Below are 12,897 nucleotides of genomic sequence, written 5' to 3'. Positions count from 1 at the left end.
AACATGAAAATGAAAAGATTAACGTCAAATATAAATAATTGCAATAAAATGTCCTCCCCTACCTTAATTAAGAGCTTTGTGCAAATTTATTTTCTTCAAAATGCTGTCATTTCACTGTGCTGGTTTCTTTGACAACGTGTGAAATAATGAGAATGTACACTTAGTCTTGGCTTAGTCTTAAATAGGGCACTTTTAAAGACGCCTTCTCTCCTGCAAGTGATGGTAAAGTGATTAAAATGATGGCAAAATCCAACATAAAGGTCACACTGAGTATTGCCAACTGCTAGAAACTTTCGTAAAGTGTGGCTGAGTAATGTTTTTACCCTTCCACATCACTCTCTTCATGGAGTATGCCAAGACCCCAGGAAAGGGGAGTCAGTGTGTCCACACACCGGTAGGAGAGTAATAAGGGGGCTGGGGGATTAACTATCTTATCTATCTAGGGTAAAAAGCACTGGATGCTCTAGAAAAAGAAAAATCCTGTTTTGAGACATGTTTTATAAGTAGCTTTATTCCACTCGGTGTCATTTATAACCTATCTTTGCTCTGAGGAATTTCAGGGGCTTGATAAAAAAAAACCAAACAAACAAAAAACAAAACACCCTAGCTTAATAAGCAGCAAATACCACAATCAGGATTGTAGTGTAGACATCCCTACAGGATATAATAATTAACTCACCTGAAAATAAAGTCATGCCTTCTTCCTGCCAAACTCCAAGAACAAATGGTCTATTTTGAAAGGGCTATGTCACAGCTGGAGATAGGGACCATGAATCACAAGGAGAATTAAAGATAAATGGAAGAGAACAGAGCAGAAAGTGAAGACCCCTCTCCCTCCAGACCTTTCTTCCACCTCTTTGATGCCGGGAACTGGGAGTGAGTGAGAGACTGTGGAAATGGAGAAACTAGACGGGATCCACTCCCCTGGAGACTTACGTTCTCCTTCCAACTCCCTTTTTGTCTTGAGGAGCAGAAGTAGGATATCTGCATCTCAGAATCTGATGAGGGAAGACAGGAGGGAAGGATCTGAGACTGGCTGCTGAAGGGCTGAAGTTCCAGGAGTTTTCCCTCCATTTCTGCCCCAGCTAGAGGGGCTGCTGCTCTGGGCTGGGCACAGAGCCTGGAGACCAGACAGCAGCAAGTTCTGCAGACATTTCTCTGACGCCAGTTCCCGTGTCTTAAGACCCTGGGATAAAGCATGGGCTCTACAGGCAGACAACTCGAGGGTTAAACCCCAGTTTTACTGTTATTTTTTGTTTGTTCTTGAGGTCATTTAACTATTCAGAGTCTCAGTATTTTCTGTTAAAAAATGGGGGGGACGGTGGTGATGGAGGTATTATTAACTGCTCATAGGCCACTGTGAGGACCAAACGGGATGGAGGATGGAGGGTTCAACACAATGTCTGATGGTGGTGAGGGCTCAGGGAAGGAGCGTTGGCCATGCTCTTCAGCTGCCAAGGAAGAGCAGAAGCAGAGCCCTTCTTTGGATCTCTTCATGGGGCCACAGCATGGGTTCCGAAGGCAGTGACATCCAATCTGTTCGGGCTCCCTATAATGTCAGCCTAGGCACGTCGCAAACACTGGGACTAGACAAAGTTCCCAGGCAGGCAATACTTGTCTTCAATGTTCTTGTGTTGCTCCTTCCAAAATTAGTTTCCATATCCAGAACCCCTTCTCCCCCGCCTTCTTTCTGTCATTGGGGTTTCGCAAGGCGTGCCCATACGACCCCCTCTGGGTCTCATCCTCTGGCAGGCCCGTCTTCTACCTTCCCCAGGTTCTCTGTGAAGAGTCACCTACTACTTCTATGGATCAGTTGGCGTTCTGAGGCTTAGTCGAGCTCCCCTTTCCTTACTCTAATGACAAGACCTTTCAGTAACGAGGGACACAGACTTGATGACCGGAAAGTGAGTACAGTTTTTTTGCTGTCTTGGAATTTTATTATTTCAAGTATCTTTAAAAATAAATACAATTTGGTAATATTTTCATTATTAGAAATAAAATATTAAACACTCTTCAATTATTAGCATATTCTTGACAGATATAATTGAAGTTGTTTTTCTAACTGTAAAAAAAGCAAATACAGTAATCCTAGATTAAAACAGAAAACAATATGAGCCTTGACTGAATGTAACTTTCGGATTCAGTGGTTCCCTAAGACCCATTCATTCTCTCTAAGTGTCAATGCTGGTAGCATAACTGACTCTCTGCTTGTTCTCTGAAGCCCTTAGATTAAAAAAAAGTTCTTTGTAAAAGCAGACTATTAGTCCTTGTCAAGAACTATGGTTGCTTTATAGCTTTCTGAAAATACGTTTCAGTCATATGTCTCTGGGCACACAGTTTGGAAAATTCAAATTAAGTTTCCCAGTACTTAGTTCATTACAGAGTCCACGCTAACCGCCTTAGGGAAACTGACTTTTCAGTACCTTATCGTGGTTGTCACATTCTTAAGCTATGAATTTCTCTCCACTAAGATCCATTAGTTTTCTAAAACTGTAGGTTTTACAATTAGTGAGATCATAGTATTTCTTTTATGTAGGGCTCCATGGTCACTGTGGGGCAATTTTAAATGGTATTTGGAAGGCTTATTATTGCCTTTTTCTCACCAGGTTTAAATTTATCTCCATTTTAATATCTTTTTTTGATATACGTAATATGTCCAACCCCAGCGGTGAGTCGGATCACGATTAGAGCCTCCATTTATCCCACACAAGACATCCAGGCCCTTCATCCTCATAAGATTACTCCACCTGAAACCTGGCCCTTTCTTTTATCATCTATCATTGAGTATAATCTCTCGGGTACCAACATTAAAAACAAAGAGAAAGTCTCTGACACCTCTTACTACCTCCCATCTACTCCAACAACAACACAACAACAAAAATGCAACAACAACAACAAAAATGCATACGAATCTTCTTTCCAATTTCTGAATAAAGAAAAACTCAAACTTCACTTTCAGTCTTTTTTTTAATTAATGCAAAGTGGGGAAAAGTGAAGCCTCGTTTTTTCTTTGCCTCCCTATGCACACACTCAAAGTTTCCAAAGCAAGATGTCACACTACAAACGAACACACGAAGCTTTCCTCTTGGCAACGCATTTCAGAGACAAAGACTAAATGAATAGTAGCAAAGATGGAAAGAGCATGCCAAATGCTTCCCCATTTGTTGGAAACTCTAACTAAAAGGATGGTCCCATGGTGAGCTTTGCCACGTTGAGATTCTGGGAGAAATCTTCACGGAGAACAATCCTGGGGCTGGCAACCCTGGAGAAGGCGCCCATGAATCCTTCACAGCTGGACTCCAGAGACAAGCAGCTGCTCTGTGTGCCCCGGACCTGGAGGGAGAGGGACGACCAAGCTGATTTCTGAGGAAGCTGACTCCCAGCCCAAATAGGAAAATTTACAGCCAAGACTGACTATTTGTCACTTTTTCCCTGCAATTTTGAATCCGTAATCATATTCCTCTGGAGACAGATGTTCAAAAAATTGTTGACAACCACATTTTACAAAATCTTTAGTCATTAATTCACTTACATTTTCTAGACTAAGGATATTTCAAAGTTATGCTGATATTACAGAGAAATTCAATAGCACTGATCAGTTTCCAAACCTGGTCGTTGAGGAACTGAATGACGACATTTGAAGACCAGCACCCGCTGCTTTCAGGAGCACTTTTTCTCTCTCAGGAATACTTGCTCTGTCTCCGAATCGGCAATCCGCCTCCTCTGTCTCCAGCTCCCTTAAGGACTGTTCTATAGGAATGCATTCGCGATGATTACGCATCTCCCATGACTTTGTCACTTTCTAAATCCCTAGGATTTACTTTCTAAGAAATCCCTACTTTCTTACCACGAGCCACAAATGCCTAGGAACATGTTAAACTTTTTGGAAGCAATTTACCTTACGGTCCATTGGCTGTTTAATAGCTACCTGTGAGAAAGACCCATCACTTTTTTCCCCTCACTGAATTATAAAAGATTATTTTATATTTTTTAATTATTTTAATGTAATTATTTTAATGCAAAATGTTATCTTTAATTATTAGCACATCTAATATTTGTGGTATAAAAATTCAGTTTACTAATGACCACAGCCTAATTTTACTGTAGGCGCACGCGGGTGCTGTCTCTCCCGTCCGATAGCCTCACGCCTGCACGCTGCTTTTCGTTCACATCTGATTTCTTTCACTTGAACCCTTCCTCATCTGTGTCCACTGCTTTACTACAGCAAATTTCTACAAGGCTCTCCATGCCTCACCTGCCAGCTACATGTAAAAACTATTTAGAATGACAGAGATCTTTGGGACCACTATAATATAAACTCTAAATGATGTTTAAAGATGGAACAAAGACATAAAACACCTTTCACACTTTGCCATCCTCTACTGTCAAAGGAATTCCAATATGGTTCAGGGAAAATCGAGCCTCACAACCTGCCTGCTTCCAACAGCATCGAGTGTTCTACTCTACCAGCCTCAGGAGCTACCATTCTGACACCTGCTCAGCAGAATTCAACTACAAACACAATAAAAATCTAGCTAAGTAGGTCAGACTATGGAACTGTGGAGAGCCTGGGCCCTGGCAACGAGTTTATGTCTGACTGGGCAAGGATTCTCCATCATGGAAGAATGGCAACGACATTGTAAATCTATGTTGTTGCTCATAAAGAAGCGGTTTAATGAGAAATTTGGAGTATTTCTCTGATAACATCTGTGCTAATCCTCCTGTATTTCGTATGTGGGACACTGCCACAGCACAGCTTGAGGGGCAGTGTGTAGGTCCATGACTGGGGAATCCAAACCAGTGAAGCCCAGGGCACCAAAGTGGAGCGTGCAAACCCAAACACTACGCCACCAGGCTAGTCCCTATGAAACAGTTCTTTTAACGTAAGTCCTATAACTCTATTCTCTTTCTCTCTCACACACAAACACGCATTATTGTTACTGAAAAATGTGCCCATTCTTGATATAGCCAAAAAATGTTTAGAGTTTCGTTAGTCCAATGGCTATTATTTTTTGACTAGAAGAACAAAATGTAATATGTTAAACCTTATCTATACAAAGACAGTCTGAAAGAAAGTCTAATAGAAAATCCCCATGTGTGCTTTCCACCCATATCTCAAAGTTAATTCACTGTCTTCCTGCCCATATCAACTGTCAAGTTACAACATACAAGATTTCAGAAATGTCAGCTCTTTCCATACAGTCAAATCCTATGAATTTCACTTTGAAGCTACAACTTGATTCCACACCCTCCTTTCCACTCACGTCTCCACTCCTCTCCCAACAAGTCGATCATGCCATCTCCAATCTCCCTACTTGCAATAAATTTCTCATCTTGCCCTCAGAGCTTTGTTCCTAAAGCACAAACCCACTCAAGCTAGTCCTCTGTTCAAAAGGCTTCAGTAGCTTCCCTGTACAAGCAGAATCGATTTAAAAAGTTTTTAAGATGCAATTAAGGGCTGGCTCATGATTAACTTCAACGTATCTCCATGTTATCTTAAATGAGGCCCAATATCGTAACATAATTAAAAATACAGCTTTAGATTTTAAAAGCCCTGGTTTTAAATTCTCTCTAACCTTTTCTAGTTAAGTGACCTTGGAAATGGTTTCTAACCTTTCTCAGTTTGATGGTTCCCTCTTTTTCCCCTTCTACCTGTCAAAATCTTACCTATCACTTAAGACCCAAATCAAATGCAGCCCTTGTCATAACCCTACTCTTCCTGTGTACTGCCAACTGCAATTTGTGTCTCTGATAGAGCTCTTCTTGCAGCCAGAGTTGCATTATAACTCACTGCATACCTCTCAGGTGTCTGCACCTGGAGAGGAAGACTACTGCTCATCCACTTTTGGTTGCCCTACAGCACCTGGGGCTGTGCTTGCAACAGGCCCATGGCAGCAACAGCCAACATTTATGGAGCTCTAACCACGTGCCAGGCCTTGCTGTAAGCACTGTTTATGCACTGTAACTCATTTAATCCTCACAACAACTCCATGTAGTTACATTATCCCGATTTACAGAGGAGGAAAACGAAGCATAGAGGCTGAAATAGCCTAAGGTCGCAAAAGTAGCTAGCAGTAGCAGTCTGTTTTCTTAACCACCATGCTGTACACCTTCTTAAAGTACCTATTACATGTTTAGTGAATTGCACTACTGGAAACATTTTTTTAGTTGAACCATTGGAAATACTTTTTGGTGTTATTCACTTTATTTGAGCATTCAGTTTATAGACAAAATGCATGGCCAGCCACATTTTAAATGTCCACTCTAAAGAAATGCCATCTCGCACGTACAAAGGGGTATTGAGTGCAAACTTCATGATGGGGGCCCTGTTTGCTGAAATTCAATATCATCTCTGTTACATGTATGTTTCATTTCAAGTTGTTAACAGATTTGCTAGTAAGTGATTTCATGTTGACATTTTTTCCTTAAAATAAACAAAAAAGTTTTTTTAAATCTCTAAAAATATTTCACACACAAAATTTAACATTGAAAATTTCCACTGTGAGATCATTGGAACCTGGCCAGAGAAGCAACCGCTGAGAAGAGAAATTGTGTTCACATGCGCCCAATTAAGCCAGCTGAAACCAGGGATGTTTTCATCCCTGTCAAGCACGCATATCCACACATGGGAAGCTCAGGGGAGGAAGGGTGTCATGTTTAACTTGGACTTTTCAACAACTCTCCCTTTCCTAATATGGATATTTTCTTCTACTCATCGTGAGCCAAGTCTCAACGGGAGATCATGCCTGTGCACTTTCCTCCAAAAATTGAACAACCAAAGAAGTAAGTCTCTGTGGAACATTTGCCACATTCCTCTGGTTCCCTTGAGTCAACTACGATGGCCTACTGAGGAGCCATATAAACACAGAGCTGGGGCTCTTCCTGAATAAAGGACAGGTGTGAGATCACAGACTTGGCTCGGTAGGGGAAGCCAGCCAGAGCTCTGCTCATCCTACCCGGCAGACTAGACTTTCACCCATGTGAGCCTTCAAGAGAATCTCAGACAAAGCAGGTTGGAGGGCATGCTGATGGACACGCCTTAGTGTAACATTGCAATCACACAATATCTTGATGATAATTGGATTTTCCCATGAGACATAGATATGTCCCCTAACTCAATTTACTCTTTTTATTTAATAAATGTCAATGTTTCAGTTTTTAAAATGTCCTACATTTGAAGGGCACCTGTAACCTAAAGATCCAACTAACATAATCATGAGCCTTCAGAAAGCACCGAATACAGACCTCTTTAAATAAATTCAGATCCATGTCAATTGAGTCATACATATTTTTCCTACACTTGAGATAAAAACCAGTCACCCTCTAAGGTCTCCACGCGCAGTGATCCTTGGAGCAGCACTGACTTGCTGTAGGGAGCCTCTCGCCCCCTCCTCCAGTCACACATTCTTTTCCCTGACCTATTACAGAATGCTGGATGTCTTTGCCTTCTATAGCGCTTGACTCAGTGGGAAACAACTGCATAAGCTAAAATGAATTTGGCCTGATTTGGGAAGTACTAGCATGGTTTTTCCACCTTAAGAAAAATTCATAACTAGACTTCTGAGTTATCGTCTGCTCTCAGTCACTATCTTCCATCTGACTTTCATTCCATCTCAGCATCTTCTCAAGGAGCATTTGAAGAAGGACTTTTACAATCGGAGCGCTCTCTGCTCTTGATGGCTAGGGTTTCACGTTTCCAGCTATTATCTCATTTACCCACATGCCCTTTCGCATTAGGAAGAGAGCAAGTGCACGAAGCCGTGGCAGTGGAGCGGCGTCTCAGCGACACGGCTGCGGATCCAGACCCTCCCTGTCACCCGGAACTAGTCTAGGACTTCCGGTAGCCGCTCCAAATACGGATTAGCTGGATGTAAGCCTCATCATTCTGAAGCCCGCTCTTGTAAATGCTTACCTGCTGACATTTTTTTAACGATTAAAAATAATTAAGTGATTACAAAATGTTAATGGATTCACCGAAGAGTTCTTTCCAAATGAAAATTGTACTCTTTGAAAATTGCCAACTTTTTTTTTTTTTTTGGAGAATATAAGATTGGTAAATTGAAACAAGACTTTGATCCAGGTGATAACTGGGGGAGATAGCCTGTTCACCCATCTCTAAGAGCTGGAACGTATTTGGTTAACTAGTATAGTCTACGAAGCAGTTGAATCAAAAGAGCTCTAGTTTCTTTTCCTTCCTCTTTTTTTTTTTTTTTTTTTTGAGGAAGATTAGCCCTGAGCTAACTACTGCCAATCCTCCTCTTTTTGCTGAGGAAGACGAGCCCTGAGCTAACATCCATGCCCATCTTCCTTTACTTTATATGTGGGACACCTACTACAGCATGGCTTGCCAAGCAGTGCCATGTCTGTGCCCAGGATCCGAACCAGCGAACCCTGGGCCACGGAGAAGAGGAACATACAAACTTAACAGCTGCGCCACCGGGCCGGCCCCTAGTTTCTTTTCTTAATAGCTGTTTCAGGCTTGTACGTATTCAACTTTCTGTCTTATAGGAAACAACAAATATATTTTCAGGTTCACTTTTTATAAGTATAAACGAATTCATTGATGACTAGGGGACAGAATTAAGAATTACAAGATTTATATACTATTTCCCCATATCCATCATGTTTTGTTTAATCTCCATCATTTAGCATTGTATGAAGCACACAGTAAGATCTAAGTAAAAATAGAGTAAACAGTATTTATTGAAAAAATGAATGGATTTATATATTTAGATTTCAGTACAATCTATGTAGTTATTTTAACCATATTTATTTCTGATATGTGGCTATTATTCAATCATGATTGATTCATTCAGTTGGTAAAATGGCTGAAATGACATTTCCAAACATTGTGCATTTTGGTTTATATAGCTTGCCTAGATTTCAATATTTTAGGTAGTTTGTGGTAAAAGGTGGTAATGATTCTAATGGTTCTCTTTAGTAGTTTTCCCAAATTACCTTAGTAAGCACTTAGTAAGTTTGCACTTCTGTTCCCTCTGGGATAGGTGGAGGATTGTGACTCGCTTTGGCCAATGGAATATGAGCAGGAGGGGCATGTGTGAATTCCCTGATTGCAGCCATCAGTGCTAGCTCTGATCTGCCCTGCTTTCTCTTCTTCTTGTTGTGACAATTGACAATGTCTGCTCCAACAGCCTGTGTCCAAGAGGGAGGACAAGGCAGATCAGAGCCCCAAGTCAATCTGCTATGGATATAGAGGATGTTTTTATTGTAGAAGTTAATCCATCCTGACTGACACTGTGTCACCATGAAACCCAAAGGAAGAGGATAAGGGAGGAGACAGCAGAGAGCAGAAGTTTGCGAAGAACAGGACACATTGGTGATATGACCAGAGAAATATGGAAGTTCTGTTATTAGGACTCAGTACATTAGCCTTTTTAATATAACATCAAAGAACAGAGAGAAGTCTGATGTCCAGGTCAAAAATCAAGTCTCAGGTCTAGATTTTTAGGAAAATTTAAAAACATTGGCTTCCTGTTTTATTGCCAATAAAATGTGCTAGCTACATTAAACTATCCTACACTCTTATATTCACATATTATTTTCCCAAATATTCCTATTATTTTATCTTCAGAGTTATAAAGTATTGCATTAGATTTTCAGTATCAGTAAGGTGAGGTGGAGACTTTTCCACTCTCTTCTGCTGAAAGTCATAACAAAACAACAAACAGTTAAAGAAAAGAAATACAAACCCCACGTTTAATCAAACTCAAAGACATCTATGATCCTAAATTATGAGATTTAAAGAAAGAAAACATATAGAAGAATTATGAAAATCATAGCAGAGAGAGGAAATGTCGAATCCAAGTGCCTGTGTAGGGTGGTGGAGGTAGAGATGACTATTAAAAAGAAACCAATTCACCTCATAGGACTACCTAAAAGGCTCAATAATTAGGAGCGTGGGGAACAGCAAAAATTAGCGGTTTGGTAGGATGCCGAAAATAGAGATTTGAATGCCTGTATATGGAGTTATTAAGCACCAGGTGTCCACTCCAACAGCCAGCATCAGATGACTGCCTCCCTCCACAACTCCAGAAGCCAGGAGGAATTTGTTTCAGAGAAAGTGAGTCCGTGAGGCTCCAGACACTGAAACACCAAGCACAAAGGAGGGCAGGCATGAAGGTTGGATTGAAGATGGAGAGATTAAGCATGAGTCTATATAGTCACCAGTGAGACCTCAGCCTCTCTCTCAAACTTGCCTCTTGAGTATTAGCAGTGACAATCACAGTCCTCACCAGATGGAAGGTTAGAGCAGCCAGAAAATTGATATACTGACACTGATATTTGCAGCATCTGAAACGGGAATATCAGTTTTTCACCCAGTTGTTTTAAAGGAAGCTCACCAGTTGGCATGCCACACCCATGCATGCAGAACTCCAACCAGCTCTCTAGTTCTTCACTCTCGTAGAAGGCAAAGACCAAATAGACTCAAGGAAGACCTCCAGTATGGAAGAGAAAGGCCAAGGCAAACCAAACAAATCCAACAGAAGGAACTCAGAGGAAATAAAGATAGTGCAGCAAAAAAACCTTAAATTAATATTTAGTACCTTCAGATAGTTAAGAAGATATTGTAACTCTGAAATAAACACATACGCTACAAAAAGAAGAAAAGTAAAACAAGAACTCTCTGAAGTTAAAATCAAACAGTTGAAACTTTTTAAAAAAAAAAAAAGTAAAACATGTAGCATGAAAGGTCAACAGGATCACTCAGAAAGTAGGATTAAAATGCCAAGAAGAGGAATATTGGAATAAAAAATATATGAAAATTAGAGGATCAGCATCCAACTAAGGGTAATTGAAAGAGAAAATGATCAAAGAAACAATAGAAGAAAATATCTAGAATTGAAAGACATAAAACTAAAGATTAAAGAACTTAAGTATGCTCAGTACAATGAATGTGGAAAGAATCACACCAAAAAATAATCTGGAAAAAGTCTAGTGTATGTAATACTCCGTTTTGCTCTAGCTAATGAAAGTGTTAGTCATTTGAGTATATACTAGTCAAAACTCTGTTCTTCCCAATGAAACCTCTTTTATCTGAAATAATTTTCTTCACTGATTATGATTCCTTAATCTACTCTAATGGTTCAATATCTCTATTTCTCATTCCACAATAAGGAGTTGACAGTATAAAACCTTTTCAGACAATACTGGTCTCTCTGTCCAATGTGCTGAATCTCATTCAAAACAAACATTAAAATCTATTCCACTTATGTAGGTCTGGTATCCATAACTCACTCTAGCACAAATTAGTTGTCAAATTTTAAAACATCCTAATTCCACAGCCCCACATTGGGAAGTTCGTACAACTCCCAAACTCATCAAGTTTTGACTTCTGAAAACCCTCACTTTCTAAGAACTCTCACTTCTCTCTTTTCATTTTTTTTCTTAAAGAATGGTGGGTTTTTTTTGGGGGGGGGGCAGGCAAGTTGGGTTTTTTGAGGAAGATTAGCCCTGAGCCAATATCTGCCACCAATCCTCTTCTTTTTGCTGAGGAAGATTGGCCCTGAGCTAACGTTCATGCCCATCTTCCTCCACTTTATATGTGGGACGCCTGCCACAGCACAGCTTGATGAGTGGTACATAGGTCCATACTGGGGATCTGTACTGGTGAACCCTGGGTCACCAAGTGGAGAAGGTGAATTTAACCACTACACCACCAGGTGTAAATGATGTTTCTTTTTCATAAATGCCCAGCACTCCATGCTTTTTAGTACACCCCAAATTTTGAATGAATGACTTCAACCCCATCCCCTTGTAGGCTGCCTGAGATTCGAGGCCTATTCCATTTTCTTTCACTATTGGCGCCTCATCCAGCAGCCTCAATACCGCCTCTTCCTTCTGTTCCCTCTCTCCATCACAACAATGCATAGCCATTTGCCGCCGAGCCTATACTAAGCCCCAAGTCTACTAAAGCTGTCCTGTGGTCTGTGACATAGTGGCCAGGCTAGGTGTGAGGGATGTTGTGAAGAAGACATTTCTCCAAGAATATGTTGCATTTTTGTCTCCATGGCTTCAGAAGAAGATGAATTTATCTAAGACTTACACAGTTTTAGTCTGAAACTCTCTTTTATTATGGGCTTAAGAATACTTGATCAGGAGTGAGGATAGAGGAAGAACAAAGTCTATTTTTTCCTGTATCCCTTTTGTATCTACCTCTCTCCTTCCTAGACACTCCTGTACACACATACTTCCTATGTCAGCACCATCTACAAAAGTCCCTGTGCATATCATATGCAAGCAAATTTTCTCAAGAGTTGACAGCTCAACCATTTTTACAAACAGTACTCGGTTTGGACTCAGCTAAGACGCTTTGATAGATACAAAAGGAGATAAGGTTTAGAATCTATGTGTGGTATTATGGGCAGAATGGAGTCCCTCCAAAATTTGTATATTGAAGTTCTAACCCCTAGTACCTCAGAAAGTGACTGTATTTGGAGTTAAGGTATTTAAAGAGGTAATTAAGGGAAATGACCTCATTAGGATGAGTTCTAATCAATATGACTGGTGTCTTTATAAGAGGAGAAAGTTAGGGCACAGACATATACAAATGAAAGACATTTGAGGACGCTTGCAGAAGATGGCCACCTACAAGCCAAGGAGAGAGGTCTCAGAAGAAACCAACCCTATCGACACCTCGATCTCAGACTTCTAGCATCCACAGCAATTAGAAAATAAATTTCTGTTGTTTAAGCCACCCAGCCTATGGTACTGTGTTACGGCGGCCCTAGCAAACTAACACATAGGGCATAAAATTTAAAGCAGAAGGAAAGAGGTGATGCAACGTCTGACACCTGGTGGACAGATATAAGTCATTAGGAAGGAAAGGACAGAGGGAGGCTAGTCTGAAGTTTGATTCCTTTCCTAAGAATTTTTGTT

General features: G+C 40.5%; 2 long non-coding RNA genes across 7 annotated transcripts in view; both read right to left on the bottom strand.

Annotated features, from left to right (window-relative positions):
* LOC106781985 (uncharacterized) overlaps positions 1 to 12,897 on the bottom strand; it is a 327,364-nt gene that overhangs the window by 163,726 nt on the left and 150,741 nt on the right. The gene's annotated exons all lie outside the window — the stretch shown is intronic.
* Positions 1,915 to 3,750, bottom strand: LOC138919286 (uncharacterized). Its single transcript, XR_011429332.1, has 2 exons — positions 3,609 to 3,750; positions 1,915 to 3,333 (listed from the first exon to the last, which is right to left on the bottom strand). It is a non-coding gene; the product is annotated as an uncharacterized lncRNA (long non-coding RNA).

This window comes from Equus caballus, chromosome 19 (assembly GCF_041296265.1).
Source record: "Equus caballus isolate H_3958 breed thoroughbred chromosome 19, TB-T2T, whole genome shotgun sequence".
In the NCBI taxonomy this organism is placed as follows: domain Eukaryota; kingdom Metazoa; phylum Chordata; class Mammalia; order Perissodactyla; family Equidae; genus Equus; species Equus caballus.
This window is presented reverse-complemented; position numbering and strand designations above follow the sequence as displayed.